Here is a 20,501-nt window from a genome sequence, read left to right as displayed (position 1 = left end):
TTCTGAGAGTGAAAGCTTATGTGAAGAAAGAGAAAGTGGAGAACAGGAAGAGGACAGTCATAAGCAAATCGAGACTATTTATAATGACAATGAGTTTGAGGACGAACAAAATGAAGAGAACAATGTAAGGCGTTCTTCTCACATATCAAAACCGAAAGAATATCCGGATTTTGAGATGTATGCAGCCCAGTCTTTTTATGATGAGCCAGTAACAACAGAAGAAGAAATGAGCGGCCCGAACTCTCAAGAATGGAAGAAGTGATAGAGAGAGAATTGCAATCTTTATCTTAGAACGAATCTTTGAATGGGTAAATACACCAGCAGATAAGAAACCGTTAAAAGCAACATAGGTATTCACTTTGAAGAGCCACGAAAATTCATCACCAAGACATAAAGCACGATTTGTAATAAAATGATATTCGCAAAAATAAGGGGTAGATTAAATTTCACACGTAGTCAAGTATGCCTCATCGAGATATCTTTCAGCCTTGGCAGCAAAGCGAAATTTAACAATTCATCATATGAAAAATTGGAGGCGGAGTTATATGTCATTCCACCAAGAGAAGTTCATGAAAACTAGATTGCAAAGGGAAAAGATTTGGCATTTATGAAAAAGTATTTGTGGACTTAAACAGAGTGGACATTGCTGGAATCGACATCTACATAAAACTGTAATAAATATGAATACGAAACAATCTAAGGTAGATCCCAGTATATACTATAAAAGGGAAAGAGAAGGGATTATAATAATGGAAATATGAGCGAATGGCTTCTTTATCCTGACTTAAAATGAAAACAAAATGAGAATGTTTAAGAAACAGCTGCAAACCAAGTTTAAGGTATATGATTTGGGAAAAGTCAAACGTTATTTAGGTATGCAGGCCACTAAGGATGAAGAGAGACGAGAATTGAGCACAAATCAATCATCATATACAGAAAAAATCTTAAAGAAATTTATCATGAGTGATTGTAAACCCATGACTGTGCCAATGGAAGTAGGAGTGAAGTTAATTATAAATGAGACAGATGTGGAATGTGATAAGAATATTCCATATTTAGAGGCAGTAGGCAGTCTCAAACGTCATAGCTTGACGTATCTTTTGCCACCAACACAGTGAGCAGATGTTCCAGATACCCAAAGGAAAAGCACTGGAAAGATGTGAAAAGGATATTCTGATATCTAAGAGGAACTTCAAACGACAAATTAAAATACCATAGAGAAGGTAATGCAAAACTAAAAGGCTCCAGCGATGCGGGCTGGGGGGGGGGGGGGGGCGATGAATTGGGAGATAAGCACTCCACTACTGGCTGCTGCTTTAAATTAATGGGGGACCTCATTTCATGGTTTTGTCAAAAGCAAGAAACTGTTGCACTGAGTACCGTAGATGTCAAGTATATCTTACACCATACAGGAAGCATTGTGGCTAAGAACATTAATATGTGAAATAGAACCCAATTTAATCGTGGAACCTATAACGATCTTCTGTGACAAAAAAAGGATCAGTTAACCTAGCTAAAAATTATGTCACTAGTGGTAGGACAAAACAGATTTATATAGGGCAGCATTTTATTCAGGACTACATAGAGAATATCGCCATGTACTACCTACACACAGAAGACATGTTGGCTGACATGACAAAACCACTGGACAAAGAGAAGTTTGAAAAGATTGTGGGGCTATTTGGTTTATCTAATGAAGACAAATCACAAAATACACTCCTGGAAATGGAAAAAAGAACACATTGACACCGGTGTGTCAGACCCACCATACTTGCTCCGGACACTGCGAGAGGGCTGTACAAGCAATGATCACACGCACGGCACAGCGGACACACCAGGAACCGCGGTGTTGGCCGTCGAATGGCGCTAGCTGCGCAGCATTTGTGCACTGCCGCCGTCAGTGTCAGCCAGTTTGCCGTGGCATACGGAGCTCCATCGCAGTCTTTAACACTGATAGCATGCCGCGACAGCGTGGACGTGAACCGTATGTGCAGTTGACGGACTTTGAGCGAGGGCGTATAGTGGGCATGCGGGAGGCCGGGTGGACGTACCGCCGAATTGCTCAACACGTGGGGCGTGAGGTCTCCACAGTACATCGATGTTGTCGCCAGTGGTCGGTGGAAGGTGCACGTGCCCGTCGACCTGGGACCTGACCGCAGCGACGCACAGATGCACGCCAAGACTGCAGGATCCTACGCAGTGCCGTAGGGGACCGCACCGCCACTTCCCAGCAAATTAGGGACACTGTTGCTCCTGGGGTATCGGCGAGGACCATTCGCAACCGTCTCCATGAAGCTGGGCTACGGTCCCGCACACCGTTAGGCCGTCTTCCGCTCACGCCCCAACATCGTGCAGCCCGCCTCCAGTGGTGTCGCGACAAGCGTGAATGGAGGGACGAATGGAGACGTGTCGTCTTCAGCGATGAGAGTCGCTTCTGCCTTGGTGCCAATGATGGTCGTATGCGTGTTTGGCGCCGTGCAGGTGAGCGCCACAATCAGGACTGCATACGACCAAGGCACACAGGGCCAACACCCGGCATCATGGTGTGGGGAGCGATCTCCTACACTGGCCGTACACCACTGGTGATCGTCGAGGGGACACTGAATAGTGCACGGTACATCCAAACCGTCATCGAACCCATCGTTCTACCATTCCTAGACCGGCAAGGGAACTTGCTGTTCCAACAGGACAATGCACGTCCGCATGTATCCCGTGCCACCCAACGTGCTCTGGAAGGTGTAAGTCAACTTCCCTGGCCAGCAAGATCTCCGGATCTGTCCCCCATTGAGCATGTTTGGGACTGGATGAAGCGTCATCTCACGCGGTCTGCACGTCCAGCACGAACGCTGGTCCAACTGAGGCGCCAGGTGGAAATGGCATGGCAAGCCGTTCCACAGGACTACATCCAGCATCTCTACGATCGTCTCCATGGGAGAATAGCAGCCTGCATTGCTGTGAAAGGTGGATATACACTGTACTAGTGCCGACATTGTGCATGCTCTGTTGGCTGTGTCTATGTGCCTGTGATTCTGTCAGTGTGATCATGTGATGTATCTGACCCCAGGAATGTGTCAATAAAGTTTCCCCTTCCTGGGACAATGAATTCACGGTGTTCTTATCTCCTGGAAATTGAAATAAGAACACCGTGAATTCATTGTCCCAGGAAGGGGAAACTTTATTGACACATTCCTGGGGTCAGATACATCACATGATCACACTGACAGAACCACAGGCACATAGACACAGGCAACAGAGCATGCACAATGTCGGCACTAGTACAGTGTATATCCACCTTTCACAACAATGCAGGCTGCTATTCTCCCATAGAGACGATCGTAGAGATGCTGGATGAAGTCCTGTGGAACGGCTTGCCATGCCATTTCCACCTGGCGCCTCAGTTGGACCAGCGTTCGTGCGGGACGTGCAGACCGCGTGAGACGACGCTTCATCCAGTCCCAAACATGCTCAATGGGGGACAGATCCGGAGATCTTGCTGGCCAGGGAAGTTGACTTACACCTTCCAGAGCACGTTGGGTGGCACGGGATACATGCGGACGTGCATTGTCCTGTTGGAACAGCAAGTTCCCTTGCCGGTCTAGGAATGGTAGAACGATGGGTTCGATGACGGTTTGGATGTACCGTGCACTATTCAGTGTCCCCTTGACGATCACCAGTGGTGTACGGCCAGTGTAGGAGATCGCTCCCAACACCATGATGCCGGGTGTTGGCCCTGTGTGCCTTGGTCGTATGCAGTCCTGATTGTGGCGCTCACCTGCACGGCGCCAAACACGCATACGACCATCATTGGCACCAAGGCAGAAGCGACTCTCATCGCTGAAGACGACACGTCTCCATTCGTCCCTCCATTCACGCTTGTCGCGACACCACTGGAGGCGGGCTGCACGATGTTGGGGCGTGAGCGGAAGACGGCCTAACGGTGTGCGGGACCGTAGCCCAGCTTCATGGAGACGGTTGCGAATGGTCCTCGCCGATACCCCAGGAGCAACAGTGTCCCTAATTTGCTGGGAAGTGGCGGTGCAGTCCCCTACGGCACTGTGTAGGATCCTATGGTCTTGGCGTGCATCCATGCGTCGCTGCGGTCCGGTCCCAAGTCGACGGGCACGTGCACCTTCCGCCGACCACTGGCGACAACATCGATGTACTGTGGAGACCTCACGCCCCACGTGTTGAGCAATTCGGCAGTACGTCCACCCGGCTTCCCGCATGCCCACTATATGCCCTCGCTCAAAGTCCGTCAACTGCACATACGGTTCACGTCCACGCTGTCGCGGCATGCTACCAGTGTTAAAGACTGCGATGGAGCTCCGTATGCCACGGCAAACTGGCTGACATTGACGGCGGCGGTGCACAAATGCTGCGCAGCTAGCGCCATTCGACGGCCAACACCGCGGTTCCTGGTGTGTCCGCTGTGCCGTGCGTGTGATCATTGCTTGTACAGCCCTCTCGCAGTGTTCAGAGCAAGTATGGTGGGTCTGACACACCGGTGTCAATGTGTTCTTTTTTCCATTTCCAGGAGTGTATAATGTTTTGAGGAATTCAAACCAAAGACAGCATTTTATTGGCAGAATACTTAGAAGATGCAACAGATCTCTTGAAGAGAGTGCCTGCACTATGTTTGTCTGTCCTCTGCTAGAGTACAGTATGCAATCCTTACCAGATTGTATTGATGGACGGCATACAAAAAGTCCAAAGGAAGGGGATCTCGTTTTATATTATTGCGAAATAGGGGACAGGGTGTCACGGATGTGATACGTGAGTTGGAGTGGAAATCATTAAAACAAAACCGTTTTCGTTGTGACGTGATCTTTTCATGAACTTTGAACCTCCAATGTTCTCCTCCAAGTGCAAAAATATTTTGTTGTCCCTCACCTACATAGGTAGAAATGATCGTTGTAATAAAATAAGAGGTTCAGAGCTCGTGGGAAGATTTAAGTGTTCATTTTTTCCACATGCTGTTAGAGAGTGGAACGGTAGAGAAATAGTGTGAAAGTGGTTTAATGAACCATCCAGCAGGCACTTAGGTGCTAACTGCAGACAAGGCATGTAGATAGAGACTTATTTCAGAAAGGTGTTGGCTATGCTTTGGTGGTTTCGACTTATTCTTCTAGGACTGTCGCACTTTTGTGTTGTTTTAGGTACAGTAAATGTTCAGTTTTAAAATGCATTAGATATTTTATCGACATGATAGCATATTTGAGGAGTCGGTAAAGCTCCCAAGAAGTGTGTCAGCTGTAGCCATTTTTGACGATGACTCAACGCTATAGATGTGCAAAAGAAGACACAATGTCCAAAGAAATACAGCAGATTGAAAAATTCGCCTGCGAAGAAATTTGGAGGACCTACAAATCATAACGTTAACTATTTTAGAACGTGACAAAATCTTTGACGTCGGAAATGGTGGGCTGATCAAAGGAGAGGAAAGTGTGTAAAATGACGTGACTTATCTCGCTAAAGGAATCAAGGTCAAAGCAAAAGAAAGAAGACAGCTAATTCTATTGTTTGATACAAGCCTTGCAGAACCGCCAAAGAGATTTGAGATAAGCAGAATAAGATTTATAATGGTCTCTCAGCCGAAAACAATGATCTGATTAGACACCAATTTCGTAACATTGTGTGGAATACATTTGGTGGTGTACAAGGACACTCAGCCAAGTTAGATTAAGTACAAACTCTGCTTTCTCTGTTAGATAAGCCTGTCGACAAGTATGATCTCTGTGCACAATTTTTGCAAACTTTTCCCAAAGAGGTCGATTACATTTATATTATATGGTGCAATTATATGGTGCTGGACCGAAAACATGGAGTAAGTTACAAAAACGGTGTTTAAATTGTGAATGGAGAGTAAAAAATTGTAATGGTGAAAGTTTTTCTACAGATATTGAAAATCATGAATAAAGAACAACAACAAGGGGCCAACGGAACCTTATCTGAAGTAGATATATCAAAAACATCTCTTTATGAAAGAAATAAAGACAAAAAATGCTTGGCAAAGTAGGCAGCTTATCAAAACAGTTTTTAATTCAATGTAAGGAAAAGAGCCATTCATCAGATGAGTACCAGTGTAGGCAAAGGAAAAGATTGTGCTATATTGTCAACTAATGTAACATCAGTGGGAAGTTAAAGAAGTTGTCGCTGTACAGATACTTCAAGAGGAAAGTTTTAACGGGAGAGGTGACAATTTATTTTCTTTTTTTGCAGATGTGAACAAAGTAGACTGTGACAAGTGACACATTGACAAGTGGCGCGATACATTACATAACAGATCAATGCGATTGATACACTACATATGAACAATTGGAAACTTCAAGGGAGCTTGATAGTTCCACAAATGGTGTACAAATTGAAGCATTTGGTGCAGATCGAATTCACGTAGGTCAATGGGCAGAAATGGACAGTGATATTTTGAATATGTTTGGTTTTACCCAGACAGATTATGTAAATTACGTTGTGTTAAAAACGTCAAACAAAAAGGAATAAATCAGATATTTAAAAATTATGGCAAAATGTGGGTATTTTTTAAAAACAAAATTGTCATTGCTGTTGCTACATCCAGTGTCGAAAATGAGCTTAATCGTTAGGTTGTGAAGGTTGTTCATGAAAAAAAGTCCTGTGTATTAGATCTATATCTATACTCTGTGAACCACTATGAAGTGCATGACGGAGGGTACTTCTCCCCGGCAATTATTAGGGCTTTTTCCCATTCTATTCATTTATGGAGCACATAAAGTATGATTCTTTAAATGCCTCTGTGTGTGCTGCAATAAATCTAATCTCGTCCTCACGAACCCCATGGGAGCAATGTGTAAGGGGTATAGTAAATTGCTAAAGTCACCATGTAAAGCCAGTTCTTTAAACTTTATTAGTAGATTTTCTCAGGATAGTTTCCACATGTCTTCAAGTGTCCACCAGTTCAGGTCCTCATCATCTCTGTTAGAGCATAAAGCCAAGCACTGGAAACCCAGTCAGGAACGATAGAGAAAAGATGACTGTGAGAAGACGTCAGCCAATCACATGCTACCTACCTGCCTAGATCCATGGCTTTCAGAAAGGGATGTGAGAAAAAAAATTAGTTGGCTTTCATCTGATCAATGTTTTCGAAATCAATACAGGTTCGCATGCAGGAGGTCGTTGTGTTCGAGATATCTCATTATTTTTCAGCTCAGAATATGTTTACGTCGAAGAATCATATAACTAACCTTTCCAGTGATAATATGATTTAGTCGTTCTCCCACTTCATTTTTCTGAGCTATGTACCTTGTGGTAAACTAGAACTACATTCCCTTTTCTTCAAAGAATTTCATAATTTCACTTGAAATGTATTCACAACAATTGCCATAAGTACATCTTATGCTGTTATAATGAGCAATAACCATTCCACAGTATATGTTAAAATGATGAAACACTTCTTATTTTGATTGAAGATTATATGCTACTGTAAAGTGAGTATAATCATCAGTGATAGTCACTACACAGAGTGGTCCATTGATCGTGACTGGGCCAAATATCTCGCGAAATAAGCGTCAAACGAAAAAACTACAAAGAACGAAACTTGTCTAGCTTGAAGGGGAAAACCAGCTGGCGCCATGACTGGTCCGCTAGATGGCGCTCTATAGGTCAAACGGATATCAAGTGCGTTTTTTAAAATAGGAACCCCCATTTTTATTACATATTCGTGTAGTACATAAAGAAATATGAATGTTTTAGTCGGACCATTTTTTTCGCTTTGCGATAGATGGCTCTGTAATAGTCACAAACATATGGTTCACAATTTTAGACGAACAGTTGAAACAGCTAGGTTTTTTAAATTAAAATAGAGAACATAGGTACGTTTGAACATTTTATTACGTTTGTTCCAGTGTGATACATGTAACTTTGTGAATTTTTCATTTCTGTGAACGCATGCTGTTACAGCGTGATTACCTGTAAATACAACATTAATGCAATAAATGCTCAAAATGCTGTCCATCAACCTCAATGCATTTGGCAATACGTGCAACGACATTCCTCTCAACAGCGAGTAGTTCGCCTTCTGTAATGTTCGCACATGCATTGACAATGCGCTGATGCATGTTGTCTGGCGTTGTCGGTGGATCACGATAGCAAATATCCTTCAACTTTCCCAACAAAAAGAGATCCGGGGACGTCAGATCCGGTGAACGTGCGGACCAATCCACCTGTCATGAAATATGTTATTCAATACCGCTTCAAACACACATGAGCTATGTACCGGACATCCATCATGTTGGAAGTACATCCCCATTCTGTAATGCAGTGAAACATCTTGAAGTAACATAGGTATAACATTACTTAGGAAATCAGCATACGTTGCACCATTTAGACTGCCATCAATAAAATGGGGGCCAATTATCCTTCCTCCCACAATGCCGCACCATATATTAACCTGGCAAGGTCGCTGATGTTCCACTTGTCGCAGTCACCGTGGATTTTCCGTTGCCAAATAGTGCATATTATGCTGGTTTACGTTACCGCTGTTGGTGAATGACGCTTCGTCGCTAAATAGAAAGCGTGCAAAAAATCTGTCATCGTCCCATAATTTCTCTTGTGCCCAGTGGCAGAACTGTACACGACGTTCAAAGTCGTCGCCATGCAATTCCTGGTTCATAGAAATACAGTACGGGTGCAATCGATGTTGATGTAGCATTCTTAACAGCGACGTTTTTGAGATTCCCGATTCTCGCGCAATTTGTCTGCTACTGATGTGCAGATTAACCATGACAGCAGCTGAAACACCTACTTGGGCATCATCATTCGTTGCAGGTTGTGGTTGACGTTTCACAAGTGGCTGAACACTTCCTTTTTCCTTAAATAACGTAACTATCCGGCGAACGGTCCAGACACTTGGATGATGTCGTCCAGGATACCGAGCAGCATACGTGTCACACGCTCTTTGGGCATTTTGATCACAATAGCCATACATCAACACGATATCGACCTTTTCCGCAATTGGTGAACAGTCCATTTTAACACGGGTAATGTATCACGACGCAAATACCGTCCGCACTGGCGGAATGTTACGTGATACCACGTACTTATGCATTTGTGACTATTACAGCGCCATATATCACAAAGTGAAGAAAGTGGTCCAACTAAAACATTCATATTTCTTTACGTACTACACTAATATGTAATAAAAAATGGGGGTTTCTATTTAAAAAAACGCAGTTGATATCCGTTTGACCTATGGCAGCGCCATCTAATGGGCCAACCATAGCGCCATCTGGTTCCCCCCTTCAAGCTAGACGAGTTTTGTTCTTTTTAGTGTTTTCGTTTGGTGCTCCTTTTGTGAGATATTTGGCCCGGTCACTATCAATGGACCACCCTGTGTATGTCTTTGCATCAAAAGAAACAGGCTTACAGGACCAAGCACATTACTCAGCATCTGTTTAAATGGTTGTTTGGGTCAAAAGAGGGATTGAATATGTGGTCATTCTAGTAATGGAAATTCCAGGAAGGAATGTAACAATATTATGAAAAAAGTTAGTTGGTACTCACCATAAAACGGAGATGCTAGGTCACAGATAGGCGCAACAAAAGCACTGTCAGAAAGTGAGCTTTCAGCCAACAAGACTTTCTTCGTAAATAGACAACATACACACAAACACACACTAATGCAAATGCAACTCATATGCAAATGACCACAGTCTCTGGCATTAGATCCCAGACTGTGAGCAGCAGCAGCATCTCCCATCATGTGCTACTGCTTTGGTCATGTGTGTGTAAGTTGCGTTTGTGTGAGTGTGTATGTGTTGTCTAATTTCGAAGAGTGCCTTGTTGGCTGAAACCTCAGATTCTGACAGTCTTTTTGTTGTGCCTGTTTGCAACTCAGCATCGCCGTTATATCATGAGTAGCAGCTATCCTTTTCATAATACTGTTATGTGATAATTCTTTTGTTTATCCTCTATGAAGGTCAAACATTTATTTATGGGTTTAGAAAACTTTACTTTGTCCATTCCCTCTGCTAGATAATGAAGTTTTTTGTATTTTCGATGTTCAGATGTCCTAAGAGTTTACCTATAACTCTACACCACTGGTAAGAAATACAAGCACTGTGCACAGAAGTCTTAGTTAATTTGAACAAAAGGGTAAACATGCCTGAATGTTTTCTGTGAGCTGCAGCTCTAACTTTATTACCCTTTCTAAATTAACCTACTGAATTTTCAAAAACAATGCAGTATCCCACCATTTGTAGTTCACACACTGAAAATAAATTGTTTAATGAACATGACACTGAAAGAATATCTTTTCTTTTAATTTGAAATTTCTGCGTGGAAACAATGGTTTCAGCTTCAACCCCTTCAGTATTTATAGCAAACAAAATGTATGGTATCTTATGTTCGTTGTCCTGAGGAGAACAAAATTTATTCACATGAAATTACGAATGGTGCAATGAATGAAGACTTTTATGATTCTTGAAAGACACATAAAAAATGTGCAGGAAAACATTTATCATTCAACATAATTGTATTGAAAACAATATCGACTTATTATGTATAGTATTCTCTGTTTCACCTTAAAATATTAATGACTCTGAAACAATTGAATGATTTTATGTAATTACTTACTCTTGCCTTAATCTTGCATAAGAACAAAGTGGTTCTAGAATTTATGCAGAATTTCTCGAACCACTACCAAAGTACCAATTGCCCAGTGGAGAACAATATTTATTCATAAGGAATTACGAACAGTGCAATAAATAAGACTTTTATGATTCTTAAAAGATGTACAACGAAATGTACTGAAAAAACATTTATCATTCAACATAATTATATTTAAAAACAATATCAGCTTATTAGGTATATTATTCTTTCTTCTATGTTAAAAATATTAATAACTGTGACACAGTCGAGTGGTTTTATGTAATTACTTATTCTGCCCTTAATGTTGGATGAGGAGAGACATACAAGGCTTTAATATCAAAACGTGCAATATGGCGCAAGCCTATGATTGATCATTGTTGGTCATTTGCACAGCTGCAACGTCTTATTGAATATTGCTGGTAATAAACGTCATAGAGCTGCGGCTATGTTTACAAAGTTTGCATTTTAATTATATTATTTCACTTCAGTGTCATTTTAATTTGTTTCCAAAGATTAATAGCAGTTTTCATTTAATTATTTTGGTTGACACATTAGGGCTCTCTTTTATATCAGCTACATAAATGCACAGAAATTAACTGACTCCAAATTGACCATTGATAAACATAACCACACAATAATAGTTCTCTGTGTGGACCCATGACTTTGAAGCAGTATTAATTTCAATGAAACTTAAATGCAAAAAGTATCTGAGATATTTTGTCAACATACAAGCTAGTATGGTACTTCACACTGCTCTGTACATGTTTCATACTGCAGACATTAAACCTTCAAATAATACTTCACACCCCTCTGTACGTGTTGCATACTGCAGACATTAAACCTTCAAATAATATTTTCATGAAAAAAGACTGTGTAATTTTCTTGTGATAAGTTGTGTTGTCACTTTAGTGTGTGTGGCATCATTTTATGTGTAACTATACATATATGTACCTACAAATCATACATTTAATGAACTGCATATGTACTCATGATTAAAGCACATCACTAATAATACAGAACATTACACGACTATATACATATTAAAAACAAAAAACCTGTTTTGGCTATCGGTTTTCTACTGGATTATCCAGTTCCTTCTCGTGCATCAAAGGAACAGATACATTAACTAAATGTTCTGTTGTCCCAAGTGTAGAAACCACTCTACTTTGCATTTTGAATATTTCCAATAACAGCACAGAAAGAAACATTTTTTTCACTTCTTCCTACCTCTTGCACATTTTCGCTCTTTCTGTGACTTCTGCGATTTTTGCTACTTTTGCAATTAACGCGATTTCTGGCACTTCTGCAAATTCTGTGCATCAGCGCCTTCTTCGATTTATCACCATGGATGTTACACTGTCATTAGTCGCAAGTAATAAATGAACTGTGGCAACACAATCAATATATATGTTCTCGCCTGTGTAGGCGTTTACCCGTCGGGACCTAAGGTTAAAGTTTCAGTAACCCAACTAACGAAAAGTTACATGAAACGGTGCTATTAATATTTCTTCCTCAGTGGCTACATGATATTCATCTCAATGAAACAGTCAATTACATGATATTCATCTCAGCGAAATAGTCAGTAGTAAATATATTTTTGCTTATTTCTTCCCTTGGTTTTAATATAATATTAATGAAACAAGTGTGAAAACATTGATAGAATGTTGTTGAAAATCGTAGTAGAAATTACCACACAGCACTGTACGAGTTCATATTTAGAATACGGATTCTAATCAAGCAGTTACGTTCTCAGGTATCTGAAACACATTTTTGCTCACTCGATACAGCGATAATTCAAAATATCATTGACAGCAGAATTGGGGAAGTGGCCACAGTGTCTCTATGCCATCGTTGTTACAATTAAAGTTAGTTTATAAGTTTGTGAATACTGTTATTGACATCATTTACTCAAAGCATGAAACATCATCCCCCACTCAACTGCTTTCGTTACCAGAAATATTAGCAGTTGTATAATGCAATCTACAGTATATTGCTGGTAATTTGTAGCAATATAAAAGTTTAATAATCATCGTGATTTTGTAGATGCAGTTCTCATTTCGATTAATTACTGCTCTATGTACTTTCCACGTCTAAAAAAGATAATCGTTCATATTCAATAAGACTCTTGAAGAATTCGCATCGTAACAGAGCCATAGTTCATAACATAAGGGTGCAATATGAGTATTGGTACAGTGTAACATAGAAGGCATTACGTTATTTGAAAAATGAAAATCCCATTCTCACCTTGTTTAAGCTGTCCCATAACCCAAAAGTTTCTGCCATGTAGATAGTGATAAAGACTTGTTAGAGAGTGTTATGGATCCGTCCACCCATCTCACCATGAAATGTTGGGTATGCTGACGGGTTGACCTGTAGCATAGCCCAAGGCCGAGGCTAGGTTGAAAAGTTGCTTGTTTTAAGGTTGATGATGTGCAGTGGAATACAGTGGAAAGTAGTGACCTTACAGTTAAAAGGTGACATCATGAATAATATTAATGCAATATTTGAAAATACAGACTGAAGTTTAGCTGCTTATTTCACTATTGGACAAAATATACATCTTGTGGATATAGTTGATTAGTATTTGGTAAAAGTTACACGAGCTTGCATTTTTAGTTTATGAATGATATATGTTTGTAATACACATCAAAATGCTCATTGGAGCTTTGTCCATTATCTAATATGTTTTCTGAAATTACCCTGCAGTGATGAAAAGTGTGTTTAAATATGTCACGAAAATTCCAGGCTAAGCTATAGGTCTCTCTATTAGCACAACTTTTACGCAGTACTCACATTCGTTGTCTGCACCAATTCTCAACCGAGCATGAAATTCAGTAGAACGAGAAACCAGTCCAAAGTTGCAAATTTTACTTTTTTATTCACTAGATGATTAGTTTGGAGCCAATCCCCATTTTCAAATCATCTTAACATAGTCGAAAACGGTTTCTGAAGATGTGAAAGCCATGTCAAAAATGTGCAACGAATAATCACAGCACATATATATCTGCCATTTTCTACTTGTTAAAAAGATTTGAAAATGGGTCTCGGCCTGAAACTAGTCATTGAGTAAATAAAACAGTAAAATTTGAAACTTTGGATTGACCCGCAGCTACTCCAGCATGCTGGAAGCTCGAGTATAAAATTTTTCTGAGAGCATATTAGCTTCTTCGTTCATTTCTTCGACCATAAGTAGATAACACATTCATATCGTGACACACAGTACATACATACATCAACAGATGTCATATGGCATCAAATGTTAGCTGCACTTTTTAGTTGCTACTTGTGACTTCCAATCACTTTTAGTCGCTAGTCTGACTTCTAGTTGCGACTTGTCACAGAAATCGCTATAGGACTCGATAGCATGCCTCTTTGTAAAGAAAACAGTAGTATGAACTTTGGCCTTCAGATGGGACACATTGTTTGATGTTAACTGCACTGTCTACTTGCTACTTGCGACTTGTCACTGAAATCGCAGCTAGACTCAGTAGCATGACACAAGGTTCACAGAAAGAATACAAACTTCAGCCAACAGATGGCACCTGCTGCTGAAAGTCAGCCGTGTGGGATTAGCTGAGCGGTCTGTGGCGCTGCAGTCATGGACTGCGCGGGTTGTCCCGGCGGAGGTTCGAATCCTCTTCGGGCATGGGTGTGTGTGTTTGTCCTTAGGATAATTTAGGTTAAGTAGTGTGTAAGCTTAGGGACTGATAACTTTAGCAGTTAAGTCCCAAAAGATTTCACACACATTTGAACATTTTTTTGCTACAAGTCAAATGCTACTTGCGACTTCTAGTTGGGACTGAAACCGCAGCCAGATTATGTAAAATTGTTATCATGATATATTTGAGTTCTCAATCACTGTGATTTGTAAGAGATACGTGATTTACTACTCACCCCTGACCCTACCAATGTGCATGTCCATGTACAGATCGTCAGTTTTCCTTTAGTTGTGGTTTTAGTCGTTAATATCAGTTGTTTTTTGTTCGTTATTTGTTATAAAATTGCTTCTTTTTGTAATGTCTTTTGTTAAAATTTATAATAAATGATGAAAGATTAATAGAAGCTGTGCAGCATCAGTTTCAATCGTATGATAAGAGCATACTAAATTACTTACCTTATACTATATTTATAAAGTAGATTTTTATGCATATGTGTATGATATTTAATATTTTACAATGAAATCTGAACGATACAGCCGAAACATGAAGTAAAAAAACTATTGTGGATAGAATCAGACTGAGCAGTAGATGGAATTTATTTGTATATGTTCAGGCATTTGTAACGTTTCATAAAGAAATGGATTGAAACCTTCAGACACCGCAAATTGTTTGTGTCAATATGTGCCTGTGACAGCCTTCTTTATTATTAAATATCTGTCTGGATTGTGTGGGAAGCAGTTTTTCAGTCTTCAGTGGTCAATGTTTATGTGGTTTATGTCGTTTCACTAGCTAACCCCAGTACGAATAATGCACTTGAACTATTAAAAACCAAACACAAGACATAAAGGAAACCCATCAGTCTTGAAAGTAACGGTTTTGTGGGAGATATGACTATTGCAAAAAAAAAGCACAGAACTAACAACGAAACTTAACCTTAAACAAATCAATTTTTCATGGAATCTGATGGCAGCTCATAGCACTGTGTTTCTTCTTCTGATGCTTCGACTTTCTAAAAATTAAATGAAGATTGCTCTTTCTCGAGCTCATTGTGTAGTGTGTGAAATTCCCTTTCCCTTTCTGTATCACGTAATGAAATATTTTGGACCCACATTTTTTGTTTTGTTTTGCACTCTGTCTTCCTTCTGTAATATACAAGCTCTTCTGCAAGCTGCAAACCATTTGAGTCCAATAAATGTTATTTTCGTATAAATGTGGACTCAAATATTTATGTACTGTTTGTCCACCATAAATTGACCGCCGAGGTGGCTGTCGGGAACGGCTGTGCCCCTGCATTCCGTCTGGCGAGGGGAGAGGAGCGGAGAGGCGAAGGCAGCGTCGGCAGCTTGCAGCAATGCTGGTACCACTAGCCGCGATCTGCGGTTAACATGAAGTCGGAGGCTGCACTCGGGGAAATGTTGCCCACTAAAGCGCAACTTCTGTCGGATCGTAAATCATCTAATTTGTTGACATATTCATGCTCGAGAGTTTTGCCTACAGCTTATGAATTATTTATGCATCGGAAACAATGAAAAATGAAAGTGGATGAATTAACAACTTAGGACACTATGAATCGAAAGTCACAAACTGATTTTTGGAACCTGTTTGAGCGTTGTATTTATTACACGCAACACAGAAGTAATGTTTACAAAGTGTAATTAATTGTACCTGGAAGAATGATCAAAATGATGTTCACTAAAGATCACTGTTATTTGTGTTTGATTCAAGATCATCATCATCGCTTGAGGACATGGTATTGATGATAACTTCATAAATGGCTATTTCCATTATTCCATCTCATGTCCAGTACTCTTGTTCCAGCTGCTGCACATTTCTGCTCTAAGGTCCTCTGCAGTAACTGAAAAGAAAGCAACATCAACAAAATTCTGCAATCTTTATTGCGACATGTCATCAATCACACTGTTCTCCCTGAAACTGTGTTTTATTTTAGCCTATGCAAGTTCTGTCAGATTTAGATCGCATTTGTAAGGCAGTAAATGCACTACTTTGTGACTCTGCTGTCCACAATGTACATTTTCACGGCTGGTCAGTTTTCCTTTATTGTAGACAACAATTCGGCCTTCCTCATTGAGTTGTTGCAGTTTATTTGCCGGTTTTGTAACTGCTCTAACAGCGTGATCCTGAAATCATATTTATTTGGCATTCTGTCTAATTTCCTGCTGTGGTATGGCGAATTATCCATACAATCGCAGAATTGGGTGGAATTTTATGACCCACCATATCTACAAAATCCCCCGCCCTGCTATCGAGGTTCGGTAGTTTCGTCAGCTTCGACAAATTCGCAAATTAGTGGAAACAGTTTTTTGCGTTCGACATCCTGACAAATTAAAACTGTGTGCCAGATCGGGTTCTCAGGTTCGAATCTCGGTCCGGCACACAATTCTAATTTGACAGGAAGTTTGAAATCAGCTCACTTTGCTACAGGGTGAAAATTCGTTCTAGTTTCTTGCATCTTGCTGCAAGTACTCAGCAGAAGGTAAAATAGTACAGACGTCTTTAAACTTTAAATGACTTTTTCGTGTTACTGTAAACATAAATGTTTTACAATAGTGGTAAAAGTAGTAAACACTACTCGCAAAAATCGAAGAGTAATTAATAGGCAATATCTTGGTGAGATATGGCGCCGCATTTTTGTTCCCAGTTATCGATTTCTTGATTATAACAATAGACAAGAGATGTTCCGAATTTGCGTACAACATTGTCAAAGTTTTTAATCTATGTGAAGGCCTCTAATTTTAGTTTACTGAATAGTGCTTTTTGGCAACATCAATATGTACTTTCTATTTTTTGTTGTGTTTCATCACTACTTTTATTCATTAATAGTAATGCAACAATAGTGCCGACTGCTCTGGTTTCTAAGAATAGCTGCACTTCTGTATCAATTACTTGTGGCGAGTTCCTGAAATAAACTTGCTCCAGTGACTCAAAGAAATAAACTTGAGTAGGTTTTTGTTCTAATGTAAATAGCTCAGCAAATTCTTACAGACGTTACAGCTTGGCATTGGCAGCGCTAGGAGACAAATGAACATCTTTTATGTAGTGTCAATTTTCTCTGCTTCTGGCAGCACCAGCGAAATCGTTAAGTTGTCGTGGCCAAACGATATATAAGCTACCACGCTGTGTATGATCACTTCAGGCGTAAAAACGCTGAAAATCTTGTTGAGAAGATCGCAATTCGCGAGGGGAGAAAAAAAACCACTTGGGAATCATGCGAGTTAATATCATGTGACCTGAATTGACTTGCCGTGTCGTGACGTAACGGACAGTGTGAATACACCTTGACGTGACAGTGCCGTGACAACAGTGTAAACTGGCTTTTAGTGTCGAAAAGTAGAACAGCGCAGAGACAGATGTGCCAAAACAAATGTACCATTGGAAGTATTACATATGTTGTAAAAATAATAAATATTGTTTTCAAAAAGAGAAACGTAATTAAAAGCTGATCTCTTGGTGATATAGCTTGCCACATTTTTGTATCCTATTTTGAATACTGTATTTGTTGGTACAATAAAGAAAAAGGCTTAGTAAACTTGTATATGACATTCTCAAAACGTAGTGAAGTTCACTGGTTTTAATTCATTCAACAGTTTTTCATGGTAACTGAATTATGTACACCCCTGTTCCAGTTCTTCACAAAAACATTTATTTTTTTCTTAATTTTTCGTTTTCTATCACGATATTTCTTCCGTAATAATAATGTGAGAACGATGGCCACTGCTCTGGTTTTTTACGCACGACACCGTAAACTTCACTTGCCTGTCTCCTAAAGCAATTCTAGTGGAAAAGTTTATGCAAGTACTTGCGTCGATTTGCTGAAATTAAATTGCCCATACTACTTGCATAAGTGAGATTGCGCAACTCTTGGTTGTAATGTAAACATCTTTGCAGTTACAGGGCCACACGCTACTGGATGCAGAGCCATAGTCTGTGGAGCAGTTGCATGTGGACCGAGGTCGAGTTTCTGGAGTTCAAAATGAAATTTAAGATTTTACGACAAATGGATTTTATGGGTTGTGGGCGGTAGTTTTGTGGTCACTTCTTTCACCCTTCTTGTAGATGGGTGTGGCCTGTGCTTTTAAGTGTCTTTGTAAACAACTGATGAGTTGCTACAGAATTAAACATGTCCAGAGCCATAACAGAACAAGCACCTGTAAATTTACATATCCCTATCTAGAACAATATTCTAGGAAAAATGTATTTCACACATGACGCTTAAATTATTCAATATCCTGCATAGCCGTTCAGAAGAGAACGAAATAAAAATTCATCTAGTGAAATTTAAGTCGTTTCTGATAGAACATTGCTTTTATCCAGTAAAAGAATGCTTTAGTTATATACCACACTGACTTTAAATTGAAGTTATGAATAATATGTACCGCTGTAATTTATTTTCATTCATGCATTTTTTTTTTTTTTGGTAACTGAAATTAGTCTGCATTATCATTGTCTACGTCTTGCTCTGTTTCTGAAATCTCACTTGTCGTTAATCCAATATACTATTAGAATATCTAAAGTATGAGAAAGGACTAATAGTTAAATGTTGGTGATTTCAGGAGTGAAAATGTGTATGCTTGTGTGTATGTAGAAAACAGAACTGTGAACGTACAGCAAACTATTTGCAAGAGCTAAGTAATTAATTATTGTTTTTTTAATAAGAATTTTGCCCTCTTCTCTATAATACTACAAATTTTTCATTAACTAATATTTTAATTAATTAACATTTTCATTAATTGACACTTATATTAATTAATATTTTCACTAAATTATATGTTGAAATATTAAATTTTTCTTTTTCCCATTTACAAATTCTTCATCCTAACGACGTAAATAGCTGTATCAACTCTATCAAAGGATACCCTTGGAAGATGTGACATTTCGATCATGTCTATTGTGTAGCAAAGATATTGAAATGGTCCAATACCTTGGTTCAAAATACCGCGAGAGAAGTTTGCTATTGTTTTGATTGTATTGTGAATTGTAGTGTAGTATGGAAGGAAGAACTAAGAGTGGTGAGTATAAATCTTGATGTGATACGTAATAGACATGTAAAATGTTTGGGAGGAGTTGGGATGGGGAACGTCGTTTTAACTTCGTAGTTTTGTTGTAGCGTAATAACTAAACATCCATGTTGGATAGGAAAACATTTAATGGTTTTTGTGCAGTTCTCGATTGTTTTTGGAGCGTTGAGTGAAACTTAGGGATTTTTCTGCGAGTGTAAGTGAGAGGAGCTGTGTCTTCATCCAGCCGAAATGAGACACACTGAGTAAATTGTGGACAGGTTAGGTTACTGAGAGCATTTGTTGCTAGTGTAAACGACTGCTGCTGTAGATGCAATGCACGGTATTTATGTATGTAGCATACTATTTTTTTTTTTAAGTGAAGTGCTTTACTTAATGTAGATTGCGTAATATAATTCTACGCCGATCTCCCGCTATAGTACGTTCGCACTATATTTTCGTGGGAGATTGGTTGTAGTGGATTGTAAGATTTTGCGTGTTTGTGGCAAACTGTTTACGTCTTGTGCGAAGTATAGGACCGCAATCCTGATTATCCACAATAAATCTGTGAGAAACTTACTGAATCTTATCTGTAATAGCGTGGGATTCCTAAAAGGGCTATAATTTCTGGAATGTTTGTGTATCGCTTGTAGAATTAATGACTGTAAATTCTGTACGTTTTTGAAGACCCTAGATTAAACTCGAATAATGCAAAATTAGATGTCATTGCAGTTTGGCACAGGCAATAAAATGACTAATTTTTATGATTCAATTTATTGTGTGTTTTTATTACACGAAATGTGTCACTTTAGCTTATAATAGAAGAGTTGTTATCTGGACTGTTAAAGATATTTGAATTTAACAAAACTGTTTGTAAGTGGCTTCAAGAATATAAAATGATTGAAAGCAATAAGACTATGAAACTAACCTAATGGAAGGCAAAGTATTACAAGATTCTTTAAAAGTTAATGTAAGCCAAGACATATCAGAGAGACAGATTGAAAATTAGTTAATAATAAATTTGTTGGAATAAAGCTGGGTGCGTTAGATGAAATCTATTCTCTGTCTGACAAAAGGATAAATGCTTGTATATGATGACGTTTGAATAGAAGTAATTAAAATTAGAGGGAGAGTATTGTAATTTGTCTATATAATGTAAGGACAGACAATTTGCGGGACCTGGAAAACTTCTGCAATTATTCTGCTT

The 20,501-nt window shown here is 39.5% G+C and overlaps 1 protein-coding gene across 1 annotated transcript in view; it reads left to right on the top strand.

The window, feature by feature from the left end:
• Positions 1 to 19,205: 19,205 nt before the first annotated feature.
• Positions 19,206 to 20,501, top strand: part of LOC126175527 (uncharacterized) — a 119,236-nt gene continuing 117,940 nt past the window's right edge. Inside the window, exon 1 of the mRNA XM_049922354.1 lies at positions 19,206 to 19,306. The gene's annotated coding sequence lies outside the window, so the exon portion shown is untranslated. The remainder of the gene's footprint in view (positions 19,307 to 20,501) is intronic.

The sequence above is a fragment of the Schistocerca cancellata genome, chromosome 3 (genome assembly GCF_023864275.1).
Source record: "Schistocerca cancellata isolate TAMUIC-IGC-003103 chromosome 3, iqSchCanc2.1, whole genome shotgun sequence".
Lineage (NCBI taxonomy): Eukaryota > Metazoa > Arthropoda > Insecta > Orthoptera > Acrididae > Schistocerca > Schistocerca cancellata.
This window is presented reverse-complemented; position numbering and strand designations above follow the sequence as displayed.